This window comes from Pinus tabuliformis, chromosome 6 (genome assembly GCF_031772625.1).
Source record: "Pinus tabuliformis cultivar Carrire ecotype Pingquan chromosome 6, CPIR1, whole genome shotgun sequence".
NCBI classification, from domain to species: Eukaryota; Viridiplantae; Streptophyta; class Pinopsida; order Pinales; family Pinaceae; genus Pinus; species Pinus tabuliformis.
The window spans coordinates 1,344,867,238-1,344,887,085 of NC_142292.1; the positions used below are offsets into that span (position 1 = coordinate 1,344,867,238).

Sequence of the window (19,848 nt, forward strand, 5' to 3'; positions counted from 1 at the left end):
CAGCATCATCCTCCTAGCATGAAAGCCCTCTTCACCTCATACAAAGCAAGATCACCCAATAATGTCTTCAAAGAGAAACCAACATCACTTCCTTACAGTTTACAAAATTCCAACCTCCTGGATCTCTAGGATGAGGGATCCATATATAGATGTTTGCAGAGGAGTGAGTCAACTTCTGGGATTTTGATTAGTGTCATTTCACTGATAGTTCTTGGTTCCACTTGGAGATTTCATGATCTCTTACTCATCCCTAGGCGAATTTAGAGAGACAAGTGACCTGGGGAAGTTTCTTCAAGATTCCAAGATCATCCACTTAGCAAACTGCCTCTGCCATTTGTATACTCTCACTCATCGCACCCTATAGAAGGAATTTTTAGTATGCATCACACCCCCCATGTGTAATAGGTGAGATGCATCTCATCCTCAACATGGAGCAGGTGAGATGGTCTAGTTTTGACCAGTTCTGAGCAGTTTTTCAAGGAGAACTTCTGGGAAATGATGTTATCAGTTGACCTTGCTCCTTTAGGGTATGAAACAACACTTTTATGGGTTTAGAAGCCCTTGATTTATGGACATATGTGATTAGGGTTGCAGTGCCCAATTATGTCTATAATAGGTGGATTGGAACCCTATTGTGAAGAGGCGCTGTGATCACACTATGCTCAAGTGAGAAATTTATTTCTCCAACAAGATTTACTTAAAAATGTATGTCTTTTCTTTAACTTATTTTCTGTCAGAGAGAGAGTCGTCACTAATCTTATTGCTCTTGTCTTCTCATCATCGTGGTTGCATGTACCCCAACCTACTCCTAAGCTAGATATTCAGACTTGTACCCAACCTTAGTGCCATATTTGGGTTTCTTGATTACAACCGTGTTGTTTTCTTCTAGGTTGGCACACTTTAACTGTAGGTTTCAAGGACTTCGAATGGGAAGAAAAACCTAACCTGGGGTTTTACCTTACGCCTTCGGGCTTAAGCTATGGGCTATCGACTATTATCAGAGAAGGCGTGCTTTGATATTGTCTTCATTTTTGTAGATCACGATGAGTGGTATTTTAGTGAATACCACCACACTATCCCATGGCTTGCCTTGCCATTATGAGATGAAAACACAAGGAAAAAACTTGATCCGGCCTTTGAGCTCAATGTAATTTCGTGCCTTTTTGTTCAATATAAAGAAGGTAGATTCATAACCACTGAAGGTGTGGAGTTCAATGAAGAATATGGTGTTGAGGGTTATCCATTCACTATAGAGAGACTTGATGCGCTGAAGGCCAAGGAGGACACCTCAAGGAATGCACAGACTGTGGAGTCCCTTCAGATGTCTAATGAACGAGATTTTGTCTTTGTTCATGGAGGTGATCAAACATGGAGGCGCCCAACTGAGTTACTGAGATCTACTCACTACCTACATTGTTCTTATGTCATTATTCATGTATCAAACCATAGAAATAAATTCCACTCGTTAACGAATGAGGTTCACATACACAAAAGGTCAAGCAAAGTGCCTCATTGGCCTCCCCATCTTAGTTGGGCTTGTGAATCATGAGAACGTTGACAAGTGGAAAAAGTGAGGTGAAAATTAGTACTCTCCTGGTTGGTATCGATCATTTAAATGTTTTGATTCTTGTAACAGGTCTCGGTAGCTGAGCTTGTGGGAAAGACAATTGCCTTGTATTTTTTTATTCGTTGGTCCCCCTTTGCTAAGCTTTCACTCAAGAGCTTGTAAAGATATGCAAAAAACTCAAGGTAATGGGAAAATCGTTTGAGATCGTAATTATAATTTGTAACTCATTGACGATTCTTAGACTTAAAAACTTAATAAAAGTGGAAGGACCATGCAATAAAATATTTGAGTTGTATTTTTCAAAGTGCGATCTCCTTTCTTCCTTTCCAAAGCTAAAGCGGTAAGACATGAGTTTTCTTTGTCCAATGTAAATGAATTGAGATACTTGAGATAAAGTCGTGAGTTAATGGATATGGTTATGAACCTTTGGTATTCTTGTCAATTTAGGTTACGAACCCAAGACTTAAAGAGGCAAGTTTGCTTCACATTTGTAGTTCTTTTTTCTTCTACTTCATTTTTTGATCATTTTAATACATCTAGGAAAATGTTTTATTAGTTTTAAAGGGATTTTCTTATAAGCGAGCATAAATTATTGGAGGAGATCCAAGGTTCCATTCTCAGAGACTATTGTATCTCTTGTATGCGTGTATAATATTGTACATTTGCCAGACCAATATAGGTACCTCAGAACTTTGCTAATACTTTCATTCCTTTTATTTAAGTTGCTTCTAAGAAACATAAACATGCCTCGACCCATAGTGCTACATATTATAGCATACATAGTCTTTTCAGTTCATATGTCAGGCCTTAGAGGTATTTTGCCCAAATCACCCAAGACTTGTATTTGGCCTCATCCTTTCTGTAATGCCCCATTCAGGTGCAGAAGATCACAATGAGAATTGAACCCTTGTGACCACAATGCGAATGGAAACCTTGTGAGTGGCTTAATACTCCATCGACTTGACAGCAAACTAAGGATCCGTTGGCACATGTACACGATTTTATTGTAGACCAGCTAGGGATATTTGAATGGGGATAGAATGGGGAGTCTAAATATTACAACATTATTTTCTATAATATGTATTTTGGTTGGGATAACAGGTCTATGTTTTCTTTTTTCTTTTTCAGTGAGTTGATTTTCATATTTATCTGTATTTTCTTTTTTTTGGTTGGCTCAACCCATGGGGGCTTGAATATTTAATCTCATTGTTTACATGATACCTCATATCATGGGATTGCCAATTGAACTACACCCTATGGCAATATATATCTATGTTTTCATTGTATAATCTGTTGTCTTTTTTGTGGGGATTGTAGGTCTAGGTTTTGTTTATTTTTTTATTGGGTTGATTTTCATCTATGTATTTTCAATGTTCATTGTGTAGTTGTTATGTTTTCTGGGTGAGCATCACTTTTTTAATCAGGCTAGGGGATGGTAAATGGAATTTTTTCATTGTGGGTTATACCTTATATTCAGGTGCTATAACCAATGGATATCTATTATATCTTTCACCTAGGACTTGCAAGTAGTCTTGTTTGTTGAGATATGCTTCATTTATGGGTCATCAAATCCATTGAGACTTGAAAGAATAAGACCTTTCATTTCGTGGTAATTTTTTGTTATTTACATGGGAAAGACCTTGTTGGTTGGGTTATACTTTAGAAACAACCTTGCCTTATGACTTGCCACCATTGTTACCCGGTCTGGATGAGATAACTATCTATGTTGGCCACATGAATGCTTCAACATGATTTTAGAGGGGTTGGTCTATATGGGATAGCTAACTCTATTTACTACATGAAAACTGAAACATATATTTAGGGGGTTTCATATTGACAAATTGATTTAAATATTTATTGAGAAATATTTTTTTCCTCTAAACATTTCCGTCCTCACGTGTCCAGCTTATCAAAAAGTAAAAAATATTGTGTCATAAAATCTATTACTAACCACTGTCTCAAAGAAATAGCTTATTTCTCCTACTATATATTGAGGCCCCATGCCACTCTAAAAAACATGTCAACTATCCCATCCATTTACATCAGCTTATCCTTGTTTTGGATCAAAAATACATATATAACCACATATATCCTGTGGAATTTTTTTTTCTTGAAAAGACAAAAACATATAAAAAGTAGCATTTTCATTTAGTTCCAAGTATCATAAAGAAGTTATGTAGGTTGGAATTCCTTTGTTAGTGTGATTTTCAATGTGCCTAGGTCCATTTCCTTTCTAGTCATGGACAATCTAGTTGCCTCTTGATTTTTGTTCCTGTGGACATCGTCAAAGGAGATGTAACAAAAGAATGAAAATTGTTGTTTAATAATTTGAAAAAGTGGGTACAAGTGGTAGCTCATAACTCTAGAAGCTCCTTTAAACCCATTTATGACTAACATGAAGCCCCCTAGATATGGAGGTAGTATATCTTGTGTTCTTGAGTGAGATGAAGAGATTTTGGAGCCTTCAAGTCTACGTTGTTGTTTGAAACAGGGCCAATGTTAGCTGAAAAAGAAACACAATGTGAGTGGGAAAGAAAAAGAGGCCCACTAGCACCTCCTTCAAATGGAGAACCTTGGGCAGCCACATCTAAAAATCCCAAAGGGTTGTCAATTTTGATAGAGATGTCACTTTGGATGGAGCTAGTTAGAGAGGTTTTGTGAGCGACCTAATAGACCATGTCATGGCTTGAATTCCCATTCTCAGATGAAAATACAAAGAAAAAAATTGATCATGTCGATGGAGTTCCATGTTGGTATTACATGGCTTGATGTTCTGGACAAAGAGGGAAGAGTTAACCACTAAAGGTGTGGATAAAATTGCATAATATGATGTTGAAGGTTATCCATTCACTGTAGATAAACTTGATGAGTTGAAGGCCAAAGGTGACACCTGAAGGGATGCACAGACTGTGGAGTCCCTTCTGTTGTCTGATGAACAAGATATTTTCCTTGGACGTGGAGGTGATCAGACATGGAGGTGCCCAGGTGATTTACTCAGATCTGCTCACTATCTTCATTATTCTTTTGCCATTATTCATGTATCAAAACTTGTCACATTCCCAATAAGAAAACATGATGTTTTAACTAGGTAGATGATAAACCTATAATTACATTGGAACCAGACCCAAAGCCTCTTGTAGAGAACCTTTCACAACACCCACACATGAAAAACACACTAGTATAATATTACACAAGAGTAGTCATATGAGTCCCTTCCTGCTCAAAGTAGTTAAACTTTCATGATTAATACTAAAAGCACGAATATATATCTCTATCATATGATAATATTATTTTACACAAAAAATTTCATGTGAATTGAATAGCCTATTTTTAGGTAGTCAATTTTCATAGCCATGGTTTTTGGAAGTTTTCTTCGGACTCATGGTCGGCACTCTCACTTTCAAAAATAAGAATATATTATAACTTTAAAAGAAAAAAATATTCTTCATATAAAAAAAACATGTATGTTGCAAACAACACCATAAATTTAGGGGCCCACTACACCACATACCAAATTCACACCCTGCATCGAGTGACTTGGGTCCCACCAAAATCCATCCTTACTAATTCTTATCTTTTAACCGCCTTCGTTCAAGAAAATGCCAGTTGTTATAGAAATTATTTGTTTCTAGGAGCATATTATGTACCTTGAGTTGTCCTGTTTGTTATCACCTGGATTGAACCTTAGGCTGAAGGAAGGCAATGCCAGGGTAACCAAAAACCACGCTTAGCCAAGTAGCTAGCCCTACTAGGCTAGGAGAGGGATCTCTCCGTAAGGATCTCAGCCAAGATGACTGGATCAAGAAAACGATATTAGGCTAGGTATAGTAGCAAAGGTTTGATTTAATTTTAAAGGGTTTTGCTGGATCAGGAGGAGCCAAACAGTTAGGGCAAGGAAATTAGGTCAAAATTGCAAGGTGTTCGATGGGGCAAGGTAGGCACAAGGTTAAACACTCTAGGGTTTGATGGATGAGGTGAAAAGATAGGTGAGGAGCTAGAAAGAGCATGTAAACCACATGGATTCTTCCTAAACTGAAAAAAACACAGACTGTGAAATGTCTACCCAAAACAGAGTATAGAAGTTATGGATTTCACATTTCAGACTTGTATACATTCACATAAAAGAAATGAAATGATGAATGGAGTCAACAATACATTCTAACATATGAAAACATATGAAAAAATGAATTGAGCATCATACCACATGGATCCCAAAGAAATAGCTGCAACTTTTCATTAATCTCCTGCTAAACTGATACAAAATGATGTATACTCAAAGCATAAGCATCCAGCTGAGTCCAACCTATAAAATGATTGAGAAAATACATAATATAGGCAAACAACCAACTCATCCTAGGCATCAAGGGTCAAATCCATGAGTGGAGGAGAAGGTGCAAGAAAGGCTGAACTAATAGTTGAAAGGTAGGGTGGTCAAAGCGACTCATCCCTCACTCTAGCAAACTGATTCATTACATGCCACATAGGCCATCTAACTGATGCATCTACGCTAGGTAAAAGTAAAAAAAATGATAATTACATCATCTAAATCAATTACATAGGTAAAACTTGAATTTCCCATAGTTAAAAGTCAACCTGGAATGAAACAGTGTAAATTGTGGAAAACTGTCAAATGCGCAGTGACCCTAGTAAATACGCAGTGACCCTGGTTAGACACGCAACATCCTCTTCAATATGACTTTTTACCACCTTCCCAATGTCCACATCTAGCCCAGGATAGCTCATTGGAAGGATTATCCTGTCTAGTTTCCAGAACTACCCTTGGTTTTCAAAATGGGCTTCATCTACCTCTCCAAAATTGCAATCTCCCAAGACTGCTCAAACGCGTAGTGACCAAGCCAGAAAAGAGGCAGAAAGGTGATTTTTTGGTAGTTTTTTACCCTTTTGGCTGACTAGTTTTGCTCCAAATTCTTAGAAAAAGTACAGGGTGCATGTCCTCATCATTCTAAATCCAAAATTGTTGACCCTTTTCTCATTGGATGCCCCAAAGAAAAGCGCAACATCCCAGGTGCTGCGTGTTTGACCATGCTGACTGTGCCAAAATTTCTTCAAAAAACACAGCAAAACACATCTTGTTAAAGTTGTTCAAAAATGGCCAAAATTTGTGGGTTGACAGATGGCTATATGTTTGAGGCATGGAGTGATGCCTCGGCAAGGATATCCAACCTCTTTTTCTCCTCTTACTTGGTTAAAGCCTCAATTTTTGCATGAGCTCTTTTGAGCTTGGCTCTTGCAATTATGTCTCTCATAGCATAGTGCTTCGCCATCCTTCTTTGAATATCATTGTCCTTCTTGGCCTTGCCTAGGAGGTTCTCCAGATGATCATTTACCTTCTCAAACCAATATTCTCGGTTTTCATTTACCATCTTGGCAAATTGCTTGCTCAAGGTGAGCTGATTGGCCATTTCTTCCTCCCTTTTCCTTTCCTGCTCCAAGGATATTTTTAGGCCTCTAGTCCTTGGCCTACTTCTTGGCACTTGTTCACGAAGTGGCTCACCATACTGTCCATATGCCTCATCAAGTAAGGCCTTTTCCTTTTCAGCCTCTCTCTTTGCCTTTCTGAGCTGAATCTCCATGAGCTAATTTTTTACCTCAAACTGCCTATTTTCCTACTCATAGTAGGAAATGGTCCATTTGGCCCTTTGCAAGTTGACCTTGAGCTCTCCTATGAGTGCATTCTTCTCCTTGTTGACAATAGTGGTGCTTTTACTATCATTGTTGGGTTGTGTTATATTCTTTCCATGACTAGTCCACGTCATTAACCTGGGGGTTAGAGGGGGGTTGGAGCACCCCCTTCGTTGTGCTGATTATGTAGCCGGGGGGGGGGGGGGGGGTCACTGGGGGTTTGAGTTGTACCCGTAAACCCACTTTATGGGGTCCGAGGTAGTGCCCTGGAAAATTTTGGTTTTGGACCCTATGTTAGGTTGGGCAGACCCACCTATGGTTTTGTGCATGATTTTCGCACATGTTTTTTTTGGACACGATGGTTTTCGGTCCATGGTATTAGACGCGATGGTTTTTTGGTCCATGGTATTGGATGCTTTGGCATGTATAAATATGTATTATAACATTGAAAAGAACATAATGAAAAATCAAGCTGGTACTGCCGGTTTTGGGATCCAGGGGAAAATCTCTGTGTATATGTGTTTTATGTGTTATGTTCTCACATTGTTTATTTTCTTTGTTTTAGAATTCATATGCAAGTAATTTTTGTATGGGGTTAAAACCTACATTTGGTATCATAGTAGATTTGGCTTCAAGGGGACGCCTTTTTTGCTGAGGGGTTTCACTCGGGCCTGTGGTAGACCCTTTTTAGTGGGAGATCTGCGAGATCGATTCTGGTGGTGAAAGAAGATGGCAAGCAATGGAAAGATAGAGATCGAGAAATTTAATGGTCAGAGTTTTGAGTTGTGGAAACCCAACATGGAGGATCTGTTTGTGGATAAAGATTAGTAGATCACGGTAGATCAGGGTACTAAACCAACGAGAGTGTCCGATGAAGAATGGAAGAAGTTGGATCGGAAGGAAAATATGACAATACAATTGTGTGTCTCAGATTCAGTATTGCTGAATGTATCAGGGGAAGCTATGGCGAAGGCTTTTTGGGATAAGTTAGGGACTTTGTGCCAATCTAAGTCTCTGGTGAATAAACTGTTCCTGTAGAAAAACCTATATAACCTGAGGATGAAAGATGGAGACTCGGTGACAGAGCATCTGAACGCTTTTAATATTATGGTAAGTCAATTAGCATCTGTTGATATTAAAATTTTAGATGAAGATAAGTGCATCAGTTTGTTGTGTTCTCTACTAGATTCATGTGATAGTCTGGTTATTGCAATAGGTAGCAATGGAACTGCCTTGCAGTTTGATGAAATAGTCTCAGCCTTGCTGACGGAGGAGATGAGACGGAAAAATATGGAGAGACAAAATGGTGATGCCTTGTCTGTACGAGGACAGTCCCAGAACAGAAACAAAAATAAGTCATCGAGTGGGAGATCTAAATCTAGAGGGAGATCTAAATCTCCAGGAAAACCTATAAAGGTGGTGTGCTAGAAATGCAGAAAGGAAGGTCACTTCAAAAGGGACTGCAAATCTAAATCTCCTAACAAAGGAAAGGGATCCGATGAGGCTCCTTCTGTAGAGGTGAAAACCACGTCAGATGAAGGTGGGGATGTGTACTTGGCTTCTTCAAGTACACATGAAGATCATGAGGCATGGTTGATTGACTCAAGTGCATCCTTTCACTTCACTCCCCATAGAGAGTGGTTCTGCGAGTATGAGAAATATGATGGTCGTGATGTATTCTTGGGGGATGATAGGAAGGCAAGAATCATTGGTCGTGGAAAAGTAAAGTTGAAGTTGCAAGGTCGAAGGGTTAGAATGCTTCCAGGTGTTCTACATATTCCTGCATTAGCTAGAAATCTGATTTCTGTAAGCAAGCTAGATGATGTAGGTGTAAAAACATTGTTCGAGAAGGATAATTGCAAAATGGTTTGGGGAGCACTGGTATTGATGCGGGGAGTTCAGATTGGAACTTTGTACAAGCTGCAAGGTAGCACTATTATTGATGGGTGCAATAGTTCTATGGTTCCTGAAAGTGGAGCAAAAAATCTAGTGGTCTCTGGAGAAAAGACCATACTGTGGCATCAAAGGCTTGGACATACTGGAGAGAAGGGCCTTCAAATACTTCATGGTAAAGGTATGGTAGAAGGTATGAGTAACAACTCTCTGTATTTTGATTTCTGTGAAATTGTGTATATGGGAAGCAGAATCAGGTGAGTTTCCCCTCTGGTGGTAAGAGGGCGAAACATATATTAGAGCTTGTGCACAGTGATGTGTTTGGACCTGTGAAGGTTCCATCACTGGGTAAGTCTATGTACTATGTATCATTTATAGATGACTTCTCATGGAATACATGGTTATATTTCCTTAAGAAGAAATCTAAAGTCTTTGATAGGTTTAAAGAATTTAAGGCTCTAGTGGAAAACCAGACAGAGAAGAAGATAAAGGTGTTGAGGATAGATAATGGTGCAGAGTTTTGCAGTAAGGAATTTGAAGAATTCTGCAAGAAGTGTGGTATAGCATGACATAAGTCTACTCCATATACACCTCAGCAAAATGGAGTTGCAGAAAGAATGAACAAGACGTTGATGGAAAGGGAAAGAAGCATGTTGAGTGGTGCCAGGATAGGACAGGAATTCTGGGCAGAGGTGGTGGATACTGCATGTTACCTGGTCAACGGGTCACCTTCATCAGCATTGGAGGATAAGACTCCACAAGAGGTATGGACTGGTAAGAAACCCTCTCTTTCACATCTGAGGGTATTTGGATGTGATGCATATGTACATGTTCCAAAGGAGAAATGAATAAAGTTGGATAGTAAATCTGAAAAGTGCATCTTTATTTGGTATAAGGATGGTTTAAAGGGTTATAAGCTTTGGAACCCAGTGACAGAAGGTTGTGTGCAACCGAGATGTGGTGTTTAGAGAGGTAAAAGATGTTATTAAACATGAAGTCCAACCAAAGGAACCTGAGAAGATAGAGTTTGAGCTAAAGGAGGAAGAATCAGACTCTACAACAGAGGAGGAATTAGAAGATGAAGAGCCACAAACTCTGGCTGTGAGAAGATCAGTTCGAGAAAGAAGGTAGCCAAAAAGGTATAGTCCATCTACTTTTTGTTCAAATTTTGCTTTTTCAGTTACTGATGATGATCCCAGAATTTTGAAGGAAGTAGTGGATTCAGAGGATGGAAAACTCTGGAAAGAGGCCATGGTTGATGAAATGGAATCTTTGCACAAAAATGAGGCTTGGGATCTGGTGGAGTTGCCGGCTGGAAGGAAACCCATTAGCAGCAAATGGGTGTTCAAAAAGAAGACAAATGCAGAAGGAAAAGTGGAGAAATACAAAGCTCGGTTGGTAGCAAAAGGTTATTCCCAGGTGCCGAGAATTAATTTTGGTGATATTTTTTCTCCTTTTGCCAAGGTAACTTCTATTAGATTACTTTTATCTATTTCTACTGCTTTTGATTTTAAGGTAGAACAGATGGATGTGAAGACAACATTTCTTCACAGGGATCTAGAAGAGGAGATCTACATGAAGCAACTTGAAGGCTTTGTGGTGAAGGGTAAGAAAGAACTAGTGTGTAAGTTAAAGAAGTCTCTGTATGGGTTAAAACAGTCACCAATGATGTGGTATTAGAAATTTGATACATTTATATGGGGACTTGGCTTCACCAGAAGCAAAACAGATCACTGTGTGTATTTTAAATTAATTGGTGATTGTGTTATTTATCTGGTCTTGTATGTGGATGATATGTTGCTGGTTGGAAATGACAAACAAATTATCCAGGATTTGAAGACCCAATTGTCCTCCAAATTTGACATGAAAGTTCTTGGTGTTGCAAACTATGTTTTGGGTATAGAAATTAAAAGAGATCATACAAAGAGGAAGCTCTGGTTAAACCAGAGGAAGTATGTCGAGATAATACTATAGAGGTTTAATATGTAGGATAGTAAACCAGTGAAGGTTCCTATTCCTGTAGGTGTGAGGTTATCTGCTGAACAGTGTCCCAAGACACAAGAAGAGGAGGAGGACATTTTCCGTGTTCCATATGCAAGTGCAGTTGGTAGCCTGATGTATGCAATGGTCTGTACTAGACTAGACATTTCACATGCAGTGGGAGTATTGAGCAGGTTTATGTCAAAACCAAGGGAGGAGCACTGGACAACAGTGAAGCAGGTTTTCAGGTATATGCATGGCACTAGTGATTATGGTATGTACTACCAAGGAAGACCAGGATTGGACAGAGTGTTGGATATTCATGGCTTTGTTGATGCAGACTGGGCTGGAGATCTGGATCAGAGAAGATCTACAAGTGGGTATGTGTTTAACCTATTTGGAGGTGCTGTCAGTTGGATGAGTAAGAAACAATCTGTAGTGGCACTATCAACAACAAAGGCAGAATACATGGCAGCCACTCATGCAAGCAAGGAAGTAGTTTGGTTGCAGAGATTGTGTTCAAGTATGGGGTTAGTACAGGAAGCTATAAGGATAGACCGTGACAGCCAAAGTGCAATTTTCTTGGCAAAGAACCCCGCATATCATTCAAAGACAAAGCACCTGGATGTTCAGTATCACTTTGTGAGGGATATAATATAAGACAAAAAGGTGTTGCTAGTAAAGGTGGACACTTTGAAGAATACTATAGATGCATTGACAAAATCTATGAGGTCTGAGAAGTTCTCTTGGTGTAGAGAAACAATGGGCATTTGAGGGCTGGAAAAATGACTAATCTCTCTTGTGGCCCCCTGTGGAAAGGAAACAACAAGTGGGAGAATGTTGGGTTGTGTTATATTCTTTCCACAACTAGCCCACGTATTTAACCAGGGGTTTAGAGGGGGGGCAGAGCACCCCCTTCGTTGCGCCGATTGTGTAGTGAGGGGGGGTCACTGGGGGTTTGAGGTGTACCCGTAACCACACTTTATGGGGTTCAGGGCAGCGCCCTGGAAAATTTTGGTTTTGGACCCTATGTTAGGTTGGGCGAACCCACCTATGGTTTTGTGCATGATTTTCGAACATGTTTTTTTTGGACGTGATGGTTTTCGATCCATGGTATTAGACATGATTGTTTTTCGGTCCATGGTATTGGATGCTTCGGTATGTATAAATATGTATTATAACATTGAAAGGAACATAATGAAAAATCAAGCTGGTAGTCCCGATTTTGGGATCCAGGGGAAAATCTCTGTGTATATGTGTTTTATGTGTTATGCTCTCACATTGTTTATTTTATATGTTTTAGAATTCATATGTAGGTAATTTCTGTACGTGGTTAAAACCTACAGTCATCATGTTCATCTGACTCAACTAACTGAAACTCATGCTCTATCTCACAGAGGTTTTCCTCCTACTGCTGCACCTTTACCTCTACAGCTTTTTCCTTACTCTTTTGTACTTTCTTTGTCGATGAAGAAGGCAAGGCCCATCCCACAATAAGTGGGTCAAACACTTGCCTATGCCCTCTATGATAGTTATGTGCCAAGGTACCTAAACCAACCCTTTTTGGCTTGCTACTCTCACCATGCTCAATATGCTCCTGCTCAGTTCCTTTATCTCTACCAGGTGAATGAATAGGCTGATGAAATGGTAATGACGGAGGTGATTGTGTGGTTGACTCATGCGATGAAGATGAATGATGTATAGGCTGAGGTGGAGGAATGGAGGTGTGTGGATGAGAGGATGAAGGGGCTTCTTGTCCATGTTGAATAGGTGGGACTGTGAAAATCTCATTGGATATGAAAGTGTCTCATGCAATGTTAAGCTGATCAAGGTGGTGTAGGGCTATCATCTTGATGAGAGAATGGTGAAATATGCTATGCATTTGATGATCACGATCTTTCCTATTGCAATTGTATGACATCTTATCAATATCCCGGTAAATATAGAAGGGCAGATTGAGCATTCTGACTCTTGTAAAATGCATGAGTAACCGAATATGATAGGAATAGAGCCTACAAAACCTACCCTCACATGTGAAGTACTTCATGATGATTTTTATCATAGGAACATATATGTCTAGGATGTAAGAGAAAGGAAAAATTCTCCTTCTTTCATTCTTGTGGTTGGGTTTAAGATATGGCTCATAGTAGCAGTAATCCAAATCTACTTGTTTAAACCATTTTTCCCCAACATCTGGGATCCTAGTAGCAATTGTTATGATAGTAGAAGATATGGTAAAGGCGACACCGACAAGGGTTGCTTGGTTGTCTTGGAGGTTGATGATGAACTATCTGGTCAATTCAAAATGATGTTGTGTCCTTTCCACCTTCTCACAAAACTCAAAACAGCCCATATGTTTGGAGCTTGTGATAGTGATGGGAGATGCCATGAGTTGTCTGGTGTTTTTTGGCTCATATCTGATAATTTTTCCTCCTTTCTTATATTTCCTCCTCCATTGTGTTTCTTCCTGTAATCCAAATCTACTTGTTTAAACAATTTTTCCCCAAAATCTGGGATCCCAGTAGCAGCTAATATGATAGCAGAAGATAGGTAAAGGTGACACCGACAAGGGTTGTTTGGTTGTCATGGAAGTTGATGATGAACTACCTGGTCAATTCAGAATGATGATGTGTCCTTTCCACCTTCTCACAAAACTCAAAACACCCCATATGTTTGAAGCTTGTGACAGTGATGGGAGATGCCATGTCTTCTCTGGTGTTTGTTGGCTCATATATGATAATTTTTCCTCCTTTCTTATATTCCTCCTCTGTTGTGTTTCTTCCTCACTCTGACTTTGGTGTTCTTCTTCTGCCATGATTTGTTGCTATCAAAACCCTAGGGAAATGGTAGAATGGACTATGGGTATGGGAAATGTGGAATGATGTGAGGAGAGATGATGAGAAGGAGATGGGGATGTGTGGAATGAGGGAGGTGATAGGGGATAGTTATTAAGTGAAGGGGATAGTGATGAAAGCTAGGAAATGTGATTTGAGATGGTGGGAATGTATGGCTAGGGTTTGATCTTAGGAATAACAACAAACAACTTAAACCCTAAGTAGGTGAATAATGGAGGGAAGGAGTGAGTAAATTTGCCACCAACCTGATTTACTGAAGTATATGATGACCAACTTGGAAACTTGGTGGTGATGGAGGGTTTTTAGGCCGTTTTAGCTCCTTCCAGGTGAACGCGCAATGACCCGGTCAAACACGCAGCGACCTATATAGGAATGCAGCACCGTTGTAAATAACATTGGGATCTCTGGCAAACGTGCAACGACCTTTACAGGAGCACAACGACTAGGCTAAACATGCAACAGCCTTGCTGAACGCGTCCTCTTGCTCCATTTTTCCCAACTTCACCTTAAAATCGCCAATTTTCTTTTGCTAAGGAGTTGTGAGAGTGCTAGAATGCAAATGAGGCTTTTATGAGTGTCCTGAGAGGCTTTATACTTGAATTGACTTTAATTTATGAGTTTTCATACCCACTTTCTAAAGTTCTTTGTCATTTTTCAAATGCTCACTTTAATGCCTTTTTGACTTTCTGACCTTTTTTTGCTCTTGACAGGTGGATGATGCTTTGATTGAATTGATTTCTTCAATGGTTTCCTTTTCTTGCAGGAAGGAGACATGTTTGGGGTAGATAGGAACACTTATTACATAAAATGAATTGAATTACATCAAAAGAATATAAATCGACTAAAAATACTCTATTTTCATCTCAAAAACATGTTTTTGAGATGAAAATTACATTAGTGACAAAAGATATTTATACAATCATTATGACTTACTGACAATTAGTCTTTGTTTATTTGTCATCCTCATACCTTTGTTTCCATTTATTTACACTTGAAATCATGCTTTTGACCTTGGACATGAACCCTAAGACCTAATGGAAATACCTTGGAAATGAACCCTAAAACCTAATGGAAAGACAACTGCCTTAACACCTATAGTAACATATTTGAAACCTCAATTGAATACAACATGTAAATGGGTCATCAAATGTACCTTATGAGGGAAGATTTGATTTTTTAGGAAGAAGACAACCATCAGTGGATCATTTTAACATGACCTAATGGAATGATCCAAAATTCAGTATGAGACACCTAAAATGAAAATTCAAAGAGAATATTTGATCCCTGATGGAAGTATGCATATAATGACACTAACATTGGCCTTATTGGGAATGGAAACTCCTTGGAGGTGTCAAGAACACTGTAGACCTAGTGCCTAGTTGATTGGGCCAATATGGTCAAACAAATGAAAGACTGCAAACTTTTTGAAAATCTTGAAGAATGATGACTTTATACAAACTCAAAAATCAAGTAAAACTTAGCACAAATCATTTAAGTTGTATAGCCTTCACTTCGGGCCCCAAGCTCAAATGACAGTGTACTTCAAATCTTGCAAGGAAAGCAAACTTATATACACAATGATGGTGAAGCAACTTCAGCAAACTGCATCAGAAATAGTAGTGTTTCAGGAGCCTACCATTCACTGGTCCTCCTGAGCATTCTTGACCATCCATTTCCTGTAATAAAAATGCATTATGTCCTCAATAGGCTGAGATTTTATGCGGTCCTCTCCATAGATTGTCAAACTTACCATTCTTTCCTTTTTCTTCATTTCGTGCATCCCATCTCAACACTACATCTTCCAGCTGAAACTTTTCTGCCTTGGTTTTGCGGTAATAAATCTTCTTTATCTTCTCTTGTAGTTGGAAAGTGTTTCGAGAAGCCTCTTCTCTTGTTTGTTGAAGGTGAATCATTTGATTAATTAGGTGCTGAATATCATCCTCCTCATTGTTGGCTTCCTGAAATAATCTCATGACCAGGACTGCAAGGGATCTTGGAAACACTGTATTAGTACCATATACCAACTCAAAAGGCAACATACCTATAGATTTATTACTGCTCACTCTGTCAGTCCATAAAGCATTGACAAGCTTCCTATGCCAATTCTTTTTGTTTTCTTCCAACATCTTCTTAATAATTTTTACCAAGGATTTATTTGAAGACTCAGCTAGTCCATTGCCCTGCGGGTAGTATGTCGTGGAATGACCCAATGTGATGTTGTATTTGTTGCAAAACTCAACCATTCTCTTCGACTTAAATTTTGATGCATTATTTGTAATAATATTGTGAGGATAACCAAAACGAGACAAGATATTACACTCTAAAAACTGAATGATTACCATGTCTGTATCTTGCATTTTCGGAATGGTTTCAATCCACTTGGTGAAGTAATTGGTAGCTGTCAAAATCCATTTGTGCTGTGTTGATGATGTAGGATGAATTTCTCCTATGAAATCAAGCCCCCATTGCTGAAAAGGTGCATTATATACAACTAGCTTCAAAGGAAGAGGAAGTAGCTTCCTTTTTCCCTTAAAAACTTGACATTCATGGTAGCTCATGATTGTCTTATATAAATCTGAAAACAAAGATGGCCAATAATATCCTGCTCTCATAACTTTATTAGTTGTTGTTTTCCAAAACAAGTGACCACCACAATCTCCTCTATGGAAATCATTCATTACCTTCTGAGCTTCATCTTCAACCAAACAATTAAGGAGAACCCCTCCCGGATCTTCCAATAGAGAGCACTATCTAAAATGTAGAAATTTGCAGACTTTAGTTTTAGTGATCTACCTTTACTTCTTAACATTCCAGGAGGAGGAGAAAGATGTTGAAGAACATATACTATATCAGAATACCAAGGTGAGTTGAGAAACATATTTGATACCTGAATGAGTGTGACACCATCTTCGTCATCTGACATTGTTGCAATGAGATTTATGTCTAGAGCATGAAGATTTGACCTAGCCATGAGTTTCGTGAAGCCTTGATGTTTGATCAGTTTGGTAGGCTTAATCTCAAGATCATACTCTAAAATCACTATTATCCACTTGCCTCTTCTTCCCTTCGGATGAGTTGCATGAGGACATCTTTGATAGCTGTGTTAGGAACATATGCTATGGTATGTGAATGTAGAATGTAAACTCGGAAATCCTTCAATGCCTTTATAAGAGCCAAAGCTTGCTTCTCAATGATGTTATAGTGCAAAGCAGCATCTCTGATAATCTGACTAAAAAATGCAATGGGCTATTCCACCTGATCCTTCTTTTGCATCAACATTGCAGCCAAAGTGTGCTCAGACGCAAATGAAAATATAATAAAATCATGAGTATAATCGAGACTAATCAAAACTGGGGCTGTGGTCAAAGAAATATTTACCAAGTTAGAATATTTCATGGCATCCTCGGTCCATTCGACAGCATTGTCCTTCTTCAACATATTAGTTAACTCACATAAATGCTCAGCTAAATTTGGTATAAATCTGCGTAAGAAGTTCATCTTACCATTAAAAGCTTGAATTTCATTTTTGTTGCGCGGAAAGTCTAATTTTTGGATTGCCTCCACCCTTGAAGGATCAATGTGAATACCATCTTTAGAAATTATATGACTGAGGAGTTTACCTTCCTCCATGGAAAAAATGTTCTTTGGATTTTAAAAAATCCCAAACTTCCTGCATTTCTGAAAAAAATCCTGAGGTGGTGTAAATGCTCATCATCAGAACCAGAAAATACTATCAAGTCATCTAAATAAACTACCAAGAGAACATCCTTCTCTTTAGTGAAACATGTATCCATTACCCGTTGAAAAGTGGCTCCGATATTCTTTAACCCAAATTGCATCTTGGCATACTGAAAAATTCCCCATGGTGTTGTGAAGGTAGTTTTGTCACAGTCTCTTTCATGCACCAAGATCTAATTGTAACCTGAGTAGCCATCTAGTAGTGACATCCGTGATGCTTCAACTACTCTTTGTAGAATATGGTCCATCTTAGGAAGAGGATAATTATCTTTCAAGGATATTTTATTTAGGTTCCGGAAATCAATGCACAACCTTATCTCTCTGGTCTTTTTCCGTATTGGGGCCAAATTTGAAATCTAATTAGAGAATCTAATTAGAACAACGATACCAACCTTAAACCATCTATTTACATCTTTCTCGATGGATGGCAACAACTTTGGATTGATTCTCCTCAACTTTTGTCTAAAAGGTTTTTGATCTGGCTTGATAGGAATAGTATGCTGAATGATGTTCTTGTCATATACTTTCAAATCTGAGTAATCCCATGAAAAAACATTAGAAAACTCAGAAAGCAACTTAACATACTTAGCCTTTGATTCAGGAGACAATTTTTTTGATAATTTTACAAGCTTGGGCTGGTCTATTGTCCCAAGGTTTACATCTTCAACTCCCTTGTCAGTAGGAACCAAGGTCTGATTTCTTGCCACATCATCTTGATCGAACAACTCCTCTAAAGGTATAAGACCTCTAGGAATAACACTATCCTTTAGTTGTAAAACCTCCATCTGATTTACCTCAATGTCTTGTTCATCAGAATCACAAACATCATCAATGAAAGCATTCTTAAACTTCCCTTCATTCAGCAAAAAGGAATTAATTTCATTGTCATCCCAGAAAACTTTGCAATATCTTAGGTTATCAAGAACAACAGGCCTATGTTTGACATGAATTTCAAATTTATTGCTAGAATTCATTGGAATTTTCAAATTGCTTGCTGCTGTAGCAAGTGAATCAGCAATGATGTTTTGACCTCTCAACACCGCTGTCAATATTTATTCTGGAAACATTTTCAAGATATCCAGGACCGCATTTCTATAAGCTCTCATCTGTGGATGCTTTGCTTGATATTCTCCTTTTACTTGTTTAATTACTAGCTCTGAATCACCATAAACAAAAATCCTTTTCGCACCCAACTTCTTTAAAATTTTTAGACTTGTAATCAGTGCCTCGTACTCTGCTTCATTATTAGAGCAATCAAAATCTAATTTATAGGAACACACTCTAACATTACTTGGGAATTTGTCTGGCTGAAAAATAGGACTTCGAATCCAAATTCCAATACTTGCACCATCGAAGTCCATGCTTCAAAGGTTGGCTTCATCTTTAGATGTTGGAATTCTATTTTAGTTTCAATCTTACCTTTGCTGGTTACTTCACTTTTCTGCTCTTCACTATCTTTTTGTTTCTGTGGAGGCTGCTCAGAAGGAATTACTATTTTTTCCTTTTCTTGATTAAGAACCACTCTAAAACTCTTAGAAATTTCTGGTACATCATCTACTTCTACAAGCTGAATATCTGCATCATTCAATCCACTATCAGTATACAAAACAAAAAACTCTAAATCTGTATGTACAGTGTTTATTGGATAATTTATGGGTTTCTCTTTACTAGCAATCTTATACTTCATCTTCTTTTCCCGGTACAACTTCCTCAATTGGCCCAAAACAAGGATTGTAGAATAAGAGAATTCAAGTTGTAAAGTGCCTTTGAGTTTGGCTCCCCACGATCTAGACAAAAACATACCAAATCGAGGTGGTATATCAGCTACTACCACATCCATCAAGACATTTTTGGCTGGGATTTGATCTAAAGAAGCCACCAAATCTTTGATGAGACCAATGCAGCAAACTCTACTAGAATCAAATGAGTACAAATCATGATATTTTTGGGTGATATCCAGGCCCAAATTTTCCATGATGGCCTTGGGCATCAAATTGTGGGAAGCTCTAGAATGAAGCATAGCATTATGAAGAATACACTCATGCAATCTAAGACTTAGCATTCACCATGTCAAACAAAGGATCAATTTGTAGTGTTCTAGATACATGATGTTTTTAATGGTTATTCTTAACAAGCTCAGTCAAAGGAATGGACACTTTCTTTCAATTTAGA

General features: G+C 38.5%; 1 pseudogene; it reads left to right on the forward strand.

The window, feature by feature from the left end:
- The first annotated feature begins 979 nt into the window (after positions 1–979).
- LOC149263591 (phytyl ester synthase 1, chloroplastic pseudogene) overlaps positions 980–19,848 on the forward strand; it is a 44,697-nt pseudogene continuing 25,828 nt past the window's right edge.